The following is a 16,410-nucleotide window of genomic DNA, read 5'->3' on the forward strand; positions in this document are numbered from 1 at the left end:
AGAATTTTACCTAGAGGCTCTAGCACATTGGTCAAAATGTGGATAAAAGGGCTGTGATCAAAATTCATGAGCACATATGGCAAAATGCCTTCTCCACTGCTGAATCCAAGTTGAGTTAGTGGGGGAGTGAGTGCGATGCCATGGGCTTAGCTGCCAACAGTATGCTGATGACACTCAATTATTTATCTCCTCCTCAGCCGATGCAGCCACCATGACCACTAAAATGTCAGAATGCCAACATATAATCAGGTCTTGGGTGAAGAGCAGCTAGCTTAAGCTGATCCCAGGCAAGACTGAGTTGATGCTGGTTGGAAAGGGGAAATGCTGCAAAGAGCTGGCTCCGCCTTCCGTTGAATGCTCACAGCCCCCATTTATCAAAGCAGTGTGAAGCCTCGGGGTCCTCTTTGACTCTTTGTTAAGCTTGGATGAACAGGTAGCATTGCTTTCTAAAAATGCCAGCTTTTGTCTCCAGTTTGCTGGAAAACTTCATCCCTTCCTCCTGGATAAGGACCTAGCCACAGTGATTCCTGAATGTATCAGCTCCAAGCTGGATTGTTGCAACTCTTTGTATCTGAAGCTGAATGTGAAGACAATGCAGAGGCTTCAGTTACCATGGGATGCAGCTGCCCACCTACTCCATGGCTCAAGCCATTGTGAGCATATCAGGCCTGTGCTCAAGTCCCTCCACTGGCTCCCAGTCAGTTTCCAATGCTAATTTAAGGCCTTGCTCCTAGTGTTCAAAGCAATTAATTGATCAAGCCTGAATTTCGATCTCTAAACCGCTATGATAGCTGTGTTCCTTTCGGACAATGCAGATCACAAAGCCTGGGATGAAGCGCATGAGAGCTGGGGACAAAGCACTCTCTAGGGGGATCCAGCTTTGTAATATTTTTCCAGAGATCATGAGACTGTAGAGTCTAACTATCTTTAGGAAACATTGCAAAACTTTCCTCTTTGAGAAATGATGCTCACAATTCAAACACCTCTTATTCTCAAACCTCTCCCTACCCCAAGCAGAGTTCTGGACCTGTAAAGGGAGAGGTGCCCATGACTCCCTGAAGTCCACTAGGGATTTTCCTATTGATTTTATGTGGAAGGGACTCAAATACTCCAATGAGGAGTGGCAGTATAAAACCCATTAAATAGAGAGAAATAATGAGGTCGAGTACCAGGTAAGTGTTTGGAGGCAAAAGGGAAGAATCTAGATGAGACAAATGCTTGTTCCAGGACACAAATGTTTTTGATCCTGCTGGCAGTTCAGCCTAAATTGGGGGAAAAGGTTTGTGGGTGGTTGCTAACCAATGGAAGTAGGTTGGTTGACTAGCACAATAATTTCATTTGTGCCTTGGTTTCGCTATAATAAGTAATTAAGAGTGTGTATGTAGTATTGTTATAGCTGTGGTGGTCCCAGAATTAGAGAGACACAGTGGGTGAGGTAATATCTTTTATTGGATATTAGAAATTGGTCCAGTAAAAGATGTTACCTTGCCCACCTTGTCTTTCTAAGGGTATGGCTACACTTACAGTTTGCAGCGCTGGTCATCCAGCTGTGCAGGACCAGCGCTGGTGTGTGGCCACACTCACAGCTACCAGCGCTGGTGTGTGGCCACATTTGCAGTATTTGCAGCGCTGTTGGGAGTGATGCATTATGGGCAGCTATCCCAGCGTTCAAGTGGCCGCAATGTGCTTTTCAAAAGAGGGGGGTGGAGTGGGGTCTAGTGTACCAGGGAGCGGGGGGAAAGAGAGAGGGGATTTTTGGAGCCAACACTGTGTGTTTAGCTTCCTGCATTGAAAAATCAGAACATGTTTCCGACCCCTTAGTCTTAACTCTTAATTGCAGCCAACAAGACTCCCCGCTGTTTCACTCCCTCCCTGCCTGCAATCTCATTTGATTGTTTACAGCCAGGAACAGATGATCACAGCAAACAGGAGCTCTGTTTGTTTTTTAGATAAGCAACGGAGTCTGATCGGAGAGGCTGCATAACATAACAAAACAAAGAGAGTAATTTATAAAAGCATTCTGGGATACATCCTTATACCCTGGAGGCCAATCACAGCGCTGGTGTGTGGCCACATTGATTATGAGCTGTGGTGGTCCCATGCTGAATTAGAGAGACAGCGCAGCTGGGAGTTGCAGGTAAGTATCTGCAGGTGTGGCCATTACTAATTGGTCCAGTAAAAGATGTTACCTTGCCCACCTTGTCTTTCTAAGAGTGTGTAAGTCAGCTCTTAAGGCTTGATCCTGGTATCTTTGAAGTCAATGCCAAAAAGATTGGGCCCTTTTAGAGCTTATGAAGTCTCCCTCAGGCAGATACAAACTTTCAAAACTGCTCCAAAGTGTCACAGGAGCCTTACGAACGCTTAATAATGCAGCTGTCCTCATGTAGGCCTCAACAAGCCTGAATCAGAGCAGTTGCACCATGTGGCATTTCTAAGAGGTGCATCGTACTCAGCAGTTTGGGAAGCTTACATCCAGCCTGATCAGGGTTCCTAAACACTGTACAGAAAAGAGAGGGGGCTGTCCCCTTGCAGAAGCTACTCAGTATAGAGGAAAGGAGCACAATGCTGGAAAAAAAGACTTCTGAGTTCTAATCCTACCTCTGCCACAGATTAATCTTTGTACTTACACAGCACTTTGCAAACATTTAATTAGGCGCCCTAATACTCCTGTGAGCTGTATAAATATCACACACCCTCATTTTGCAGATGGGTAAACTGAGATCTGTTGGCTCAGATTCAGCCCTTATTTAAGCAGATCCACTGTTGCATTCAACTTACTTATACTAGGGATGAATTTGTCTCTAAGATGTGTGAGCTCAACCACTGGGTCAGCTTTAGGGGAGGAAAGGTAGACAGGGAAAAGGTGGGGAATCAATGCTGCAGTAGCATTGATCAAGATGACACATTTTGTCTCTGCAGCTTCCAAAAATCACATGTGCAATCTCTAACATAACTTGAAGGATGTGATAGGTGGCTAGCTCCTGTCTCCCTCCCCATGATCTTGGACAATGGTCCTATATGGTGTATATGGCACGTGACTGGTATAGGAAAACTGAGCTACATTGAGGCTGCCAGGGAATCTCTGGTGTTTAGTGGGTTAGGCATAGGACTGTGAGAGTGGAGATGTATGTTCTAATTATGTCTGCAACAGTGCCTTGCTCTGTAGCCTGTTTACCTTCTTTTAACCTCTCCCTGCTGTTTTCCCATCTGTAAAAAGGGGATATTTACTTAAGTACCTCTGGCGTGAGGTGATTTATACAGTGCTTGTAAAGTGCAATACTGTATATGTACTGTTACATATTCCTCACAGGCTGAAGGAGCAGGGGGTAACACTACTCAGTGGAGAACAAACATCTCCCTCAGAATCCTCTCTTTCACAGAGCTCCGAGTGAGACTGTAGACAAGGGAGTCAGGGGCTAGAGACAGAAGAGGACTTGGGGAAGGGAAATGGTTGAGGTGGAGGAGGCATTTTCTGCAGAGCAACAGAAAATTTACAAATAAAAATGGAGGAAAGATCCAGAACAGCAGCCTTGGTTTCAGGCTTTGCAGAAGGGGATGGCACACTGTTGAAACTATCTACTCTCTCTTGAGCCACAAGTTCAAATCTAGGCAGATTTGGCTACGCCTTTCACCCTCATAGTTTTCACTGCCAGGGTTGTGGGTCAGTGTTCCCTAACAGTCACCAAATCAAGGCCAAGTATGTGTGGACTTGATTCTCATTGTGACTGTTTCCTATCAGTCTAAGGTGACCAGACGTCCCGATATCTAGGAGTTTGTCCTGCGTCCCGACCGATGTTTGGTCGGGACGCAATTTGTCCTGATATTTCACGGCACTCTGGGTTTTTTTTTCTTCTTTTTTTCTCCGCCGGTGGCACTCTGCTTTTTGGGTTTTTTTGCTCCGCCCGCAGCACTCCTTTTTTTTTTTTCTCTGCCGGCGCGCCCCCTCACCCCCATGTGTCTTGATATTTTCTTCCTCTCATCTTGTCACCCTATATCAGTCTGCTCAAGAGTGTATGTGGAGGAGTCACTGTCTGGATATTCCACTCCACTATGACATTGGTCACCACCAGATTCTTACCTTTGACAATATAATTCTGTAATCAATCTGTCTTTTTCAAATGTTTAGATTGAAGTCAAAACTCTTTCATTACCATGAACAAAGAATCAAATCACAAAACTATATCACATATGTAATTTATTTTTGCCCTTTGCATCTCCCTGTAAGAGTAAATATATATATCAGCTGACCTTTTCAACAGTCTGTGTTTTGATTGTCCATCTGTTTCTCCTCTTCCCCACAGTTTCTGAACGTGTCTGTAGAGAACAATAAGAAAGGCCAGTGAATTAGATTACAGAACATCAAAAGGGTTAGAGCAGCACAGTTTGGTACCAGCTCTCAGAGAATGGTAGTCAAATCTGGTTCATCTGAATCAGTTGGCAAGGTCACTTTTTACTTGAATTCAGACAAAATTAAGACTAGTAAATCAGTGGTACATCTGTTGTTCAGATTAGTTACCACTTAAATCTCTCAGCTAGCCAGCCATATGGATAAACTAAGCACAGATTAAGCAGGTCTGAGTTGGCATTAAAATCATGATGTCTCGTTCTTGTGATAAATATTGTAATACAAACAAGAATGGGGCAAATGGAATCGTCTATTTTCATTTTCACAGTGTTGATGTTTTGGCCCCACTGGAGTGCCATATGGACCAAGAATTGATTCAGGATTTGTTAAGAGATGACAATAGAAAATAAAATAAACACAAATGACCGTTCTCTTAATTTTCTTTATTGCTGAGAAGGCATTTTATGACCTCATGCCCTTAAAACACCTATGGCCTAAATTTTCAAAAGTGACATGATATTAGGTGAGTCAGTTTTTGGGTGGCAAACTTTACACGAAATATTTCAGCTTTTCAGAAAGTGCTGAATATTCGCGCTCTGAAAATCAGGGTCTTTTAAAGGTATCTCAAGTTAAGCACCCAAAATGGAAGCATCTAAAATTGCATGCAACTTTTTTGAAAAGTTTAGGCTGGGATTTTTAAAGAAGAATATTGGAATTCCATGTGAGTTGGGTGCCTAACTCCCTTAGTCTCCTTTTAAACACCCCCCCTTAAATCCTGTGCCCCTGTTTCAGTGTAATATGAATCGGTACTATATTACCACTTGGTCTTTCCTGAAGCATGGGATCAAGTGTGCTGGTAGGAACCTATACTGGCCTGTTTGGAATTATTCTTACCTGGTGTAAGTCCTACTTCATTCGTCATAACTTTTGTCACTATGGCAGAGACTGGCACAGGGACCTCGCTGATCCTTTCAGCCATTACCTGTAAACTGTGCTGTACATTGGTAATTCATAGGCCAGATCCTTAGCTGGTATAAATCAACACAGCTCTGCTGAAGTCCAGCTACACCAGCAGAAGAACTGGCCTCATATTGGGCCACTTTATTTTGCATATAGGTTGCCATTTGCCTTTCCCATTCATTCTCATAAACTGGAATTGTATCATTAGGCTGGTGATAAGTAGATACATTTTTACAGGGATAATTCAGTCTTTGTGTAATCACATTTCTGGGATGGGATGCAGTAGACAAATTCATGCATATCTCAGGAAAGGGTTAATCATAATTCTTTAGCGGGCTTTGGGTATCATCCTGGAGTAATTCCATCCTCTAAACTTTGCTGAGTGGCTGCTATCAAAAGTTTGTCCTATATGTTCAAAAAATCTGAGGTGTGATTGTTGATTCAGGTGCATCACAAATCATTCTCTGCACTTGGAACTAGAACTGGTTGCATTTTAATTTTTAATTTTTGAAGTTCTGATAAAATATTCATGAAAATTTTCAAAAAAATTCATCATTTTTCAACCAGCTCTGCTCAAACTCTTTTCTGGAGGAAAGGAAGTTCTGCTGGCAAAGCCGGCGAATGTGTAGTAACTTCCTTCCAGTGGAGATCCTAGCTCAGATCACAAATAGCGGAGAGTTTGGTTTCATCAACATCAGAAACTCTTGTTCACAGTTAAGCACAATGACATATCTGCAGTCTCTGCCCTAGATCAAATAGTGCAGGACTGAAGTAGGGAAAGTTTACAATTTCCTTGCTCATATGCCTGTGTGACATTATCTGATTAAAATATAATCATGCAAATCATTTATTGCTACCACTATTATATAATTGCAATGAATCTTGTACAAAATATGACACATGGCACCGCCCAGAGACCTCACTCCATCCCGCCCCCAGCCTTAAGCCCCCCAGCCAAACTCCTGCAGCTGCCGGGTGGGGGATGGTGGCCTAAGATTGCCCCAGCAGCGGCCGGTATTGAAGTCACGGAAAGTCATGGAATCTGTGACTTCCATGACCTCCGTGACAAACTCGCAGCCTTACTTATAATATCTGTATCCCATGCTATAAGGTAATATGTAAGTTTTGCTTTATAATTGTAAAAATGCCTGCTCTAAGCTTGTGAACCTAGGCAAGAAGAGTGGTTCCCCATCAAGAATGACTATCAAGACTAAATTGGCCATTGTAGGACAAAAAATTTGTTGATTTCCCCCATCCTCCCATGAAGAATTTAATTACATCGGTTTGAACTCTGGGGGAAGGACATACAGAGATGCTCACAAGAAGAAGTGGTTACCTCTTTGCAGTTTGGACTCGTATAAGAGCTGGAACTAAGAAACAAAAGCAGAGATCTCCAGTGGCAACCTGGGTTAGACTTAAAAGACATTCAGTGGACAGATTACTAGGGCTCTGTCACCTTTTGGAACCATAGACTGTAACTCTTTTGGGCTTAGTATACATTGCCTGCTTTAACCTGTAAATATCTCTCTCATTTCTTTTTCCTAGTTAATTAATCTTTAGTTAGTTTTCCTGTAGGATTGGCTACCAGTGTTGGGTGTGAGATCTAAGGTACAAAGTTACTGGTCTCTTGGGACTGGGAGAACCTGAATATTTTGTAATGTTTGTAATATTTTGTAAGTGACCATTTATCACTGAGTTCAGGTTGCCTGAGTGGGAAGATAGACTGGAGTGCCCAAGGGGACTGTCTGTGACTCTCTGGTAAGACTGTGACAGTGATCCAGGAGTTCAGATTTGTTACTGGATTGGTGAAATCTAGTTATGGAACTAGGGTAACCAGATAGCAAGTGTGAAAAATTGGGATGGGGTTGGACGGTAATAGGCACCTATATAAGACAAAGCCCTGAATATCAGGATTGTCCCTATGAAATTGGGACATCTGGTCACCTTATCTGGAACATACCATCAGTTTGGGGTGTCTGCCCTGCTTTTTGACAGTCTGCCCTGTGGTTGGCACTCATGGTTGTGAACCACTCCAGGCAGAGTGACACCTCCGTTTACTTCTGCAGCCGAAGTGATGGAAATAACTTAAACTGTTAAAAATCAGTCCCTACCTCTTTACCCTGCCTCTTCTCATTGCTCATTGCCCTGGCTGTGCTCTTCTATATTCTCCTTTGCTTTCTAGATCCACCTATTCCAATAGCATTCCAGCGGGCTTTGTCAAAAGCCACTTTGGTTGTGATTGATGGGTGTATGCCTCATAGGGGGGACACACTGAGTGAGTCGTCTTCAAGTTAGAATTAAAGCATTTTTCTTTTATTGTCTTTTGTGTTTCAATTAATGCTGTTCTGACTTCACTGCTGCATTGTGAAGTGCTCTGCAATGCTCGCAACCCTTTAATGTTGTACACCTAATATGTAGTTTGCTGCTTCAGTATGGTTTACTGTATAATTTTCAGATAAACTTCTATAACTGGCTCTTTTCTACATACATATTAGTATACAACACTGCAATATGCTAGATCTAAGGATGTAGAAAAATGTATGGTATATTTGAGGAAAGGTATGTGATCATGTAATTAAAATGGCATTATGTTTATTTGAAGGGACAGAAAGTTTGCACATGCAACTTTAACGATGACCCTTCTTGACTTTTGAATGTTTACCAGCATGACCTCAAGGTTCTCTTAAAATAGTTTGTGTGAAATATCTATTACATGCCGATATATGTGCACTCCTACACATACCCCAAAAGAATTTAAAGGTGCTACTTGGAAGAGAGGAACGTTTATTCTAAATAGAAAATGTGGGAGCCCAATTTTAAAATATTCTTGAGTTAAACACCTTTAAATAGGGCTCTACAGAGAAAATCAAGTCTGCTTGGCTGACCATGAAAGCACCATGAAAGCTGATGGGATGCCTGGAGAAATTGTAGGTTCTGAATAATCAGTCTGCTACAGTATTTATCTTTTTTGTTACCAAATCAGTGGCACTTAATGGCTTTAAATTGTTCAGTTTCAGAGAAATTGTAGAAAACTCCCAAGGACGAAATCAAAGCCAAAATTAGGCGAAACTGGTGATGTACTGAAGGGAAACTCCAGACAACAGACACAAGCTATGAGCTCGTCTACCTTAGGTCTTTGTTCTAAACAGGAAGTGGTGATTGTGTAGCTGCTATTTGGTTTTGTTTCCAGTAATTCTGTAACATTTTTAGCATAAAACAATATATGGTTCAAATATTTATAATACAAATGTATAATTCATGTACAAGCATCTCTCTTTTTCCACAGAAATTATTTTGTTGTAACCCCCAATAATGGCAACAGTCAAAATACTTGAGAGAGAGAGCGAGAATGGAAGAAGGAGAAAAATCATTATCAGAGATTTTGCTGGCAACTGTTTGCAACTTGCATCATTATTTCAGTAAAGATTGTTCTACAGTGGAGTTAATTTTTAACGGTATTACATATGTGGTATGGATAAACAGGATGTATTTTCTAAACACTATTTGCTATAGTTCTGTGGTATTCTTTTGTAGAATAAAGAAGAGCTGTGTAGAATTAATACATTTATTAGGCAAGTGGAGTCTAGGACCAGAAATTGTAATGCCTGCTCTAGGGGAAGGAACATAAAAGCTCATTCAAAACCCTTTGAGGTCAATCAGAGTCTTTCCACTGATTTTGTATCAGGCTAGTAATGCTGCATGGCTCACTGTAGCTAGAAGTGAGGAACAGTGGTTGCATTACTTAGTGTTCATGTGTGTGAATAGGGAAAAGTAGCCAGTGGTACTTGAAATAAAATATGTTGTAAACAGCCAGAGTGCCTGGGTTATTGAAATACGATTGAAGGTAAAGGGTACTTTGACAGTGGAGAATAGGGTAGCACAAAAAAGAAATTAATGCAGTAATAAAGTTAAGCAAATAAGCTGTAAAATCAAAACAGAACTATAAATTGTTAAGGAAAACAGGTTCCAGTTTATTAGATTCTTGCAGTAAATTTAGTCTGTAATTTGGAATCTCACCTGCTACACTTTCAAAATACTGAGTTATGTTACTGTATCTATTTGGAAAATTACTTCGCATAATATGATTCTCCAGCCAATTCAACTATAAACCTGATTAAAATAATATCTGGGAGGGAAAAATAAATTCCTGCTTACCTTTATTCTGCAAATTTGCTGTGTTTCATAGCACTAATAAGTATGCAGTGAGCAACGTTGTCTTTCATTTATTTGCTCATTTGTACTGTCTTTTCTCTATATATTTTAAATATGTTGTCTTTGCTTATGTCACACAGCTAGAAGCCTATTTCTATTGCATTGCTCCCTAAATAGGTTTTAGTGACTTAAAAACATATTTTCTCTGGCTACAAATCAATTTTTACTAATCAAAATGATTTCTACTTCTTAACAGCAAAGCTGCTGTTAACCTGCTGCTGCTGGAGAAAAATGACTTTAATCTCAGAGACGACATTAAACATAGGGGAAAAAAAAACCCAAATCAATAAAGGTGAAGGTCATGGAAACAGATGATTAGAATGTGCAACAACGCTTCCCGCTAAACAACAACGTTATAAAATAAACTGAAACAAAAAGCTTATTAGATTATATCAAGTGTGAGCTTTATGAAGAGCTTTATGACTTGCATCTGAAGAAGTGGGTATTCACCCACGAAAGCTCATGCTGCAGAACGTCTGTTAGTCTATAAGGTGCCACAGGATTCTTTGTTGCTTTATGAAGAGGTTCCTCTTTAGAGTGCTCAATAGGCAGATTTATCCCCATACCTTTTTTCAGTGTGAATTGCAATGTTATGAGCTAAATGAAACTCAGACAAACCTGAATTACTAATGTGCCAGGCTTTGATTGTCCACAAATACCCTGTACCACCATGCACAAGATGTGAAGCACATGTGCAGCTACCATAGAGAGGGGCAACCTAGGATTGCCAGGTGTTCAGTTTTCGACCGCAACACCCAGTTGAAAAGGGACCCTGGCAGCTCTGGTCAGCACTGTTGACTGGGCAGTTAAAAGTCCAGTTGGCAGGGCTGGCAGGCTTCCTACTTGGCTCTGTGCAGCTCCCCGGAAGCAGTGACATGTCCCTCAGCTCCTAGGAAAGGCATGGCCAGGAAGGCTCCGCATGTTGCTCCTTTCCTGAGCACCAGCTCTACAGCTCCCTTTGGCCAGGAACGGCAGCCAGTGGGAGCCACAGGGGCAATGCCTGTGGGCAGAGGCCGTGCACAGAGCTGCTTGGCTGCCCCGAGCCTAGGAGCCGGACATGCCGGTTTCTTCCGGGAGCCGCCCGAGATAAACGCCGCTGGGCCTGCGCTCCTCACCCTCTCCCACACCTCAACCACCTGCCACACCCCTGAGCCCCCTCCCATACCCTGAACCCCTCATTTCTGGCCCCACCCCATAGCCCACACCACCAGCCCAGGGTCTGTACCCCTTCCTACACCCCAACCCCCTTCCTCAGCCTGGAGCTGCCTCTCACACTCTGAACCCCTTGACTCCACCCCCCAGCCCTGCACCCCCTCCTGCACCCAAATCCCTCATCTCTGGCCCATCCAGAGACCACACCCCAACCCTCTGCCCCAGCCCGGAGCCTCTTCCTGCACCATGAGCCCCTCATTTCTGGCCCCATCCCAGAGCTCGCACCCCCAACCGGAGCCCTCACCCCCTCCCACACTCCAACCCTCTGCCCAAGCTCAGTAGGCAAGTGAGTGAAGGTGGGGGAGAGCAAGCGACAGAGGGAGGGGGGATGGAGTGAGTGGGGGGGTGGGTCCTCAGAGAAGGGAAAGGGTGGGGCGGGCCTAGGGGAATGGATAGGGCAGGGTGGGCAAAGGTTTTGTGCCATTAGAAAGTTGGCAACCTTAGGGCAACCTTATGTAAACATATACAGAGCCAGACACGTACAAGCTCAGAAGATAACTCACACAAAATACCCATCCAAAAAGTTTTCTGGTTTATTTTTTGAGGGAAATGTTTATAGTAGCCATAATGATTTAGGGCTCAGTCAGTGTATATCCTGGGCTTAATAAACAGTTGGGGTTAATGGCTGGAGGTGATTAACTGCTCCTGCCTAGTCATTAATCCCCAGGAAATCTCCTGAACCCTGATCATTATTGATTAAAAATGACATCCTAGCATTCTGCATTTGAACTTCGTTCATTTAGTTTCAAAATCATTTGCCAATGGCAGACATCAGTGTATCAGAATGAAAACAAACAGCAAGGTGTGACTTTTCTACTGCTAGCATTGTATAAATGATCTGAGAAAGAAGCTGGCTGTGATTTTCAAACATGGGTGCTAGAAGTTAGGCTCCTAATTCCATATTTAGGTGTATAAATAAGATCTGCAAGAGTCCTGAGCACCCAGTAACTCTCAGCACTTCTGAAAATCTGGCCAGTCACTGGACACCTAAATGCTGATTTAGAAGCCTTACTCTAGAAACCGATTTTTGAAAATCTTGGCCACTGTATTTTACCCAGGCCCCAAATCTGATAGCAAACTTCAGATGGATGCCACCTGGTTTGACTGCTCCCAGCACATTCAGTAGGAGCAGGGATTGATTGTAGGTGTTTTCACCACAATAACTTGCAAGGGCCTAAACAGGGTAAAAATCTGAACAATCCTCTTCAGAAGGAGCGTCGAGACCAGTATTGGAGGTTTCACCCTGTGATGGACCAAGCGTAGTTGATAACAATGAACGAAACGATTAAATTAGAGCCAGAGGCATCAATCATTGTGTAAGGAAAGGATCTGATTCTTTCTTCAGAGTCCAATTTGGCCTGACATCAGCTTGACAACATCCTTTCATTCTGTAGAAATCCATCACAATCCTACATCACTAATAAGGCAGTGACAAAAAAAATGGGAAAAGAAATCCTTGTTAAAATACTCATTTAAACTTGCTTTGCTGTTGAGATTGTGTGTGTGATAGGTGCAGAGGCACATGAATGGAGTGACTGGTGCCTGCAATTACTTGTCAAGATAAATATGGAAGAAAGGACTCAGCATCTTGCATTTGAAATGACAGTTCTGCTCCCACCCTTTTTTTAACAGCAAGTGATATAAAAGAAGACTGCTTTTATTCATGGCCAAAAGCAGGAAGAAATCTAAGGAAACTGAGGTGTAGACAAAGCTTCTGTAACTCTGCAGTTACAATGAGTTTCAAGGATAAGGAATTCTAGCTATCTAGGTTACCGTGACTGCAGAATTTAATTAGACTTGCTGTAAAATGTACTTACCTTTGCTGCAGGTTTTGGCTCTGAAATGCTGTCTAATACTAAGGTATGGATTATGCTGTTTTCTTGGATTTAACTGTTATTCTAATGGTCTGGTCAGTGAAATTACTATATTCTACATACATACTTTGGACTGCTTCAAATGTGGCAAGAACATATTTTTTAATTGCATTATAAAACCAACACTGACTGTGATGTATATTGAATTAACAGAATATGGAGCCAAGTGGGATGTCAAGAAATTGTGACAAAAAGATAAACAATTGAGAGATGTTTATAAAAACTGGGAGATCTTACAGCAGATTTGAAGGTGTAAGACCCATAATTGTGTTCTTAAAACCTGCCTGGTATTTGGATTAAGGATTTATGATATAAATAACAATGAAGACTGGTTGCCAAAGATGTCACAGTAGACAGAGTCTTAGTAAATAAGAAACCACTGCATGCAGAGGGCTAGATTCTCAGGTGGTGTAAGTTGTAACTCCATTAGTTTGATCTAACATAGTGTTTTGTGTGTCTCATGCACCTGTGGTTAGAATGGCTGTCACCCTGCTAATTGCAGGCTCTAGTTCATTGTCCAGTGCAAATTTTCAGAAAACTAAACTATTTTGTTAGTTCCACAAGGTCTCATATTAGTATTTACAGCTGTTGTGTTTTGATGACAGTTCCTGATGGACAGCTTCTCCATCATTGGCATATAATGGTCATATGGTCCGGGATAAGAATTTCTGATTTTTTTTGGATATCTGCTATCAATCTCTATTGATAGATTTTTTTTTAAATACATCTGTGTCAATGGGAGTCTGTTTCTCTCTCAAAACATTTTGGCACAAGGCAGTTTGAACTGCCCCAGTATCAAATTCATCCTCTGGCCTACACTGTTGCATCTCTCAGTGTTACCTCGTGGAGACTGTTTTTTCTCTTGGCATAGCCAGAACACTAGCTCTGGGTCCATCTGTGATTATGGCTTCTCTTACCACCACGCATTTTTAGAAGGAATGGTTACAGCAAAAATAGCTATACACATCGCCTCTGAATTTGGGCCACTGAGTCTAAGGGACCATTTCTTCTACTGTAGCATTCCTCATGCATTCTAGACTAGAAGGCAGGGCAGTGATGACTTTTGTAGATTTCTGAACACATCAGTATGAGGCAGAGGCGGGTTCAGCATTAAGGATAAAGGCAGAGGCCACTCTAGCTATAGGCAAACTAAGCAGCTGCCTAGGGCTGCAGAGTCCGTGCAAAGTGACAGGGGCTCCATGCCAAACATGAGTGCTGTTGCAACCCCATGTACCAGGTCACAACACTACTCACTCAAATTTGGCCTGGTGGAGGGGTGGCCGGGCCAAGCCAGAGTGAGTATGCTGTGACCTGGTGCTTGGCATTCCCACTTCTACCATCACCACCAAACTATCAGAAGGCTTACTGCACCCCGCAGAAAGTCTGATGTGCCTCCCCAAGTGGGCCCTCTGCCCCATTTAGAACCTCTCTTCTATTGGATGGGGGAATGAAGTTTTGCCTAGGATAGCAAATTGTCTTGAGTGGCATCTGGATAAAGGCATTTTCAATCCATTGCCTCTTTCGTTTTCTCCTCTTTCGACTGTCCTCCTTTCCACCCCATTACTAATATTGAGATCACCCTTTTATCAGCTTAAAGGCCTTAAAATATTTCATATGTGGATTAAGGACAATGTATGGCCCTAAGTAACTCCTGTTGATGAATTCTACTTTTGGTTGCATGGCTTTTTTGAGTTGCTTACAGAAAAATTGGATAAAGAGAATATAATTTGTCAAGAACCTACTGTAGTGATATATTTCTGCCTGGTATTATATGTTCTGTATAGTTTTTAAAGTAAGTTTGTTTACATTCAGTGTAAGAAACTATAAATGTATTTACGCCAGCCTTTGTAATGAAATCTATGACAATTTATTTTGTCTGAAAAGTTAAATGACTTAATAATGGCCATCTCTCAACATTTTAATATTTTCTGGTTATGTTGTAAATTAAGTACATTTATTTCCTCCTACATAGGAAAAATACATCATTATGATCTTGCTTTATGTAAATGACCTTACAGATAAATGAAAATGGATATTTCAAAGCTATCTTTTATTATAGCCTGATAGCATGTTAACCTTATCATTCAAGACAGTGTTTAACTTTGAATAATGCATTATGCTAACTCTCTAAAATTGTTGTTATGAGATTTTAATACATCATAAAACAGGCCTTATGATCTCCAGCTTGCTGAGCTATCAGTCTCACATTAATTTTACATATATCTTGGAAAGCAGTAGTTTGGCAAAATTTGCATGCACACAGATATTAATTTCTCTCACTATATTTCAAGAAGAAGTTGATTTTTTGTGAAGGATGCAACATTTGAATATCTGGACTGTCTTTATCTATGTACAGTGCCTAGCACAATGGAGTCTTAGTCCATGGCTGGGGCTGCTAGGCACTGCCACAATACGAATTATAAACAACAACAATAGTGTTGGTGGCACCCTCTGTAGTTAAGGTTCCAAAACCATTCAAGTGAGTACTCCCTGTTCTCTCACACAGAACTTTTCTAAATGTTCCCCTATGGGGGTGAAAATATCTGCTTGGCCTCTACCCAAGGGTGATTGATTTTATTTATTTTTCAAATCTGAGGAAAAGCATTTTAGCCAATGTTTAGTTTGAAGGTTTAACACCTTTCCCTCTCTCCCCCCGGCACACCTTTTAAGCACACTCTCATACTGCACTGAAGAGAGCAGGTAGGGGACAGAGGGCAGCCATTTCCCCACTCGTGAGTGGGCCGCAGGGTCAGATTTCCACAAGTGATGTCATACACTCCCAACACGATGCTCTGCTCAGTAAGTGAGCTGCTGCATTCTGTCTCCCAATTGTTTTAAGGTTTAGCATCATGCAGGGCACATTGGAATAGTCTAAACATGCTGAATCCAGGGGATTTCATGAAGATGGACAAGATGCATATGGGAAACTCAGTGAAAGAAGGACTTTACAAGCACCACTGGAAAAGCCAATGAAATCTGTAAACTGTGCAATTGGAACAGGGGTGAAGTAAGGAAATTGTGCTTGTGAAGCCAGTGGAGATTGTAAACTACACAAGTCAATTTCCTTGGTATTTCTTAAAATCTTCTGTGTTCTTTGTAAAAGAAAATAAACTAGGAAATAATGTAAAAATTAGTGTTAACGCAATACTAGCATTCTGAGATAAAGCCCTCAGAAGTCAGGAAGTACCCAAAGTGAAAGCCCTGATAATATAAACTCATCCATATTTCATATAAGTAGTATTTTCTCATTTTCCCCCTCCTTTTTAAATGTAACCTGGTAATGTGTGTATCTAATCTATCAAAGATTCCTATACCACACATAATGTGGTTGTAGTATAAGTGCAAAAAAATAAGATACCACTCTTCATTTTTAATGAATGCCATAAAATATACATGATGTGGAAAATAGCTGAACTGAGAAGAAACCTTAACTTTTGGCATGTATGTTGGAAGTTGGGTACTTGACTTCACAATCCGAGCATTGCAGTAATGCTAGGTTATTATTGTGTTTTAGAGGTTTTCACAATGTGGTAAGCAAATATTGGGCCAGATGCTCAGCTATGACTCATGTTTGGCTCAGCTGGGGAAGCTGGGCATGGAGTCACCATTTTGCTCTCAATTCTGGGACCATCAGGGCACTAGTCCAGTTAGAGCAACCTGAAAGGCTGGGCTGGCCATTGCTGGGACATAAGGTCACCCCACCTATGACCCCTTTTCTCCTACGGGCAAAAGGGGGTGATGTAGAAGTTGCTATGGTGAATCCAGGTATTTTAACACATGGCAGGTCCAACCAGAGGAGTATTCCCT

The sequence above is a fragment of the Mauremys reevesii genome, linkage group 1 (assembly GCF_016161935.1).
Source record: "Mauremys reevesii isolate NIE-2019 linkage group 1, ASM1616193v1, whole genome shotgun sequence".
NCBI classification, from domain to species: Eukaryota; Metazoa; Chordata; order Testudines; family Geoemydidae; genus Mauremys; species Mauremys reevesii.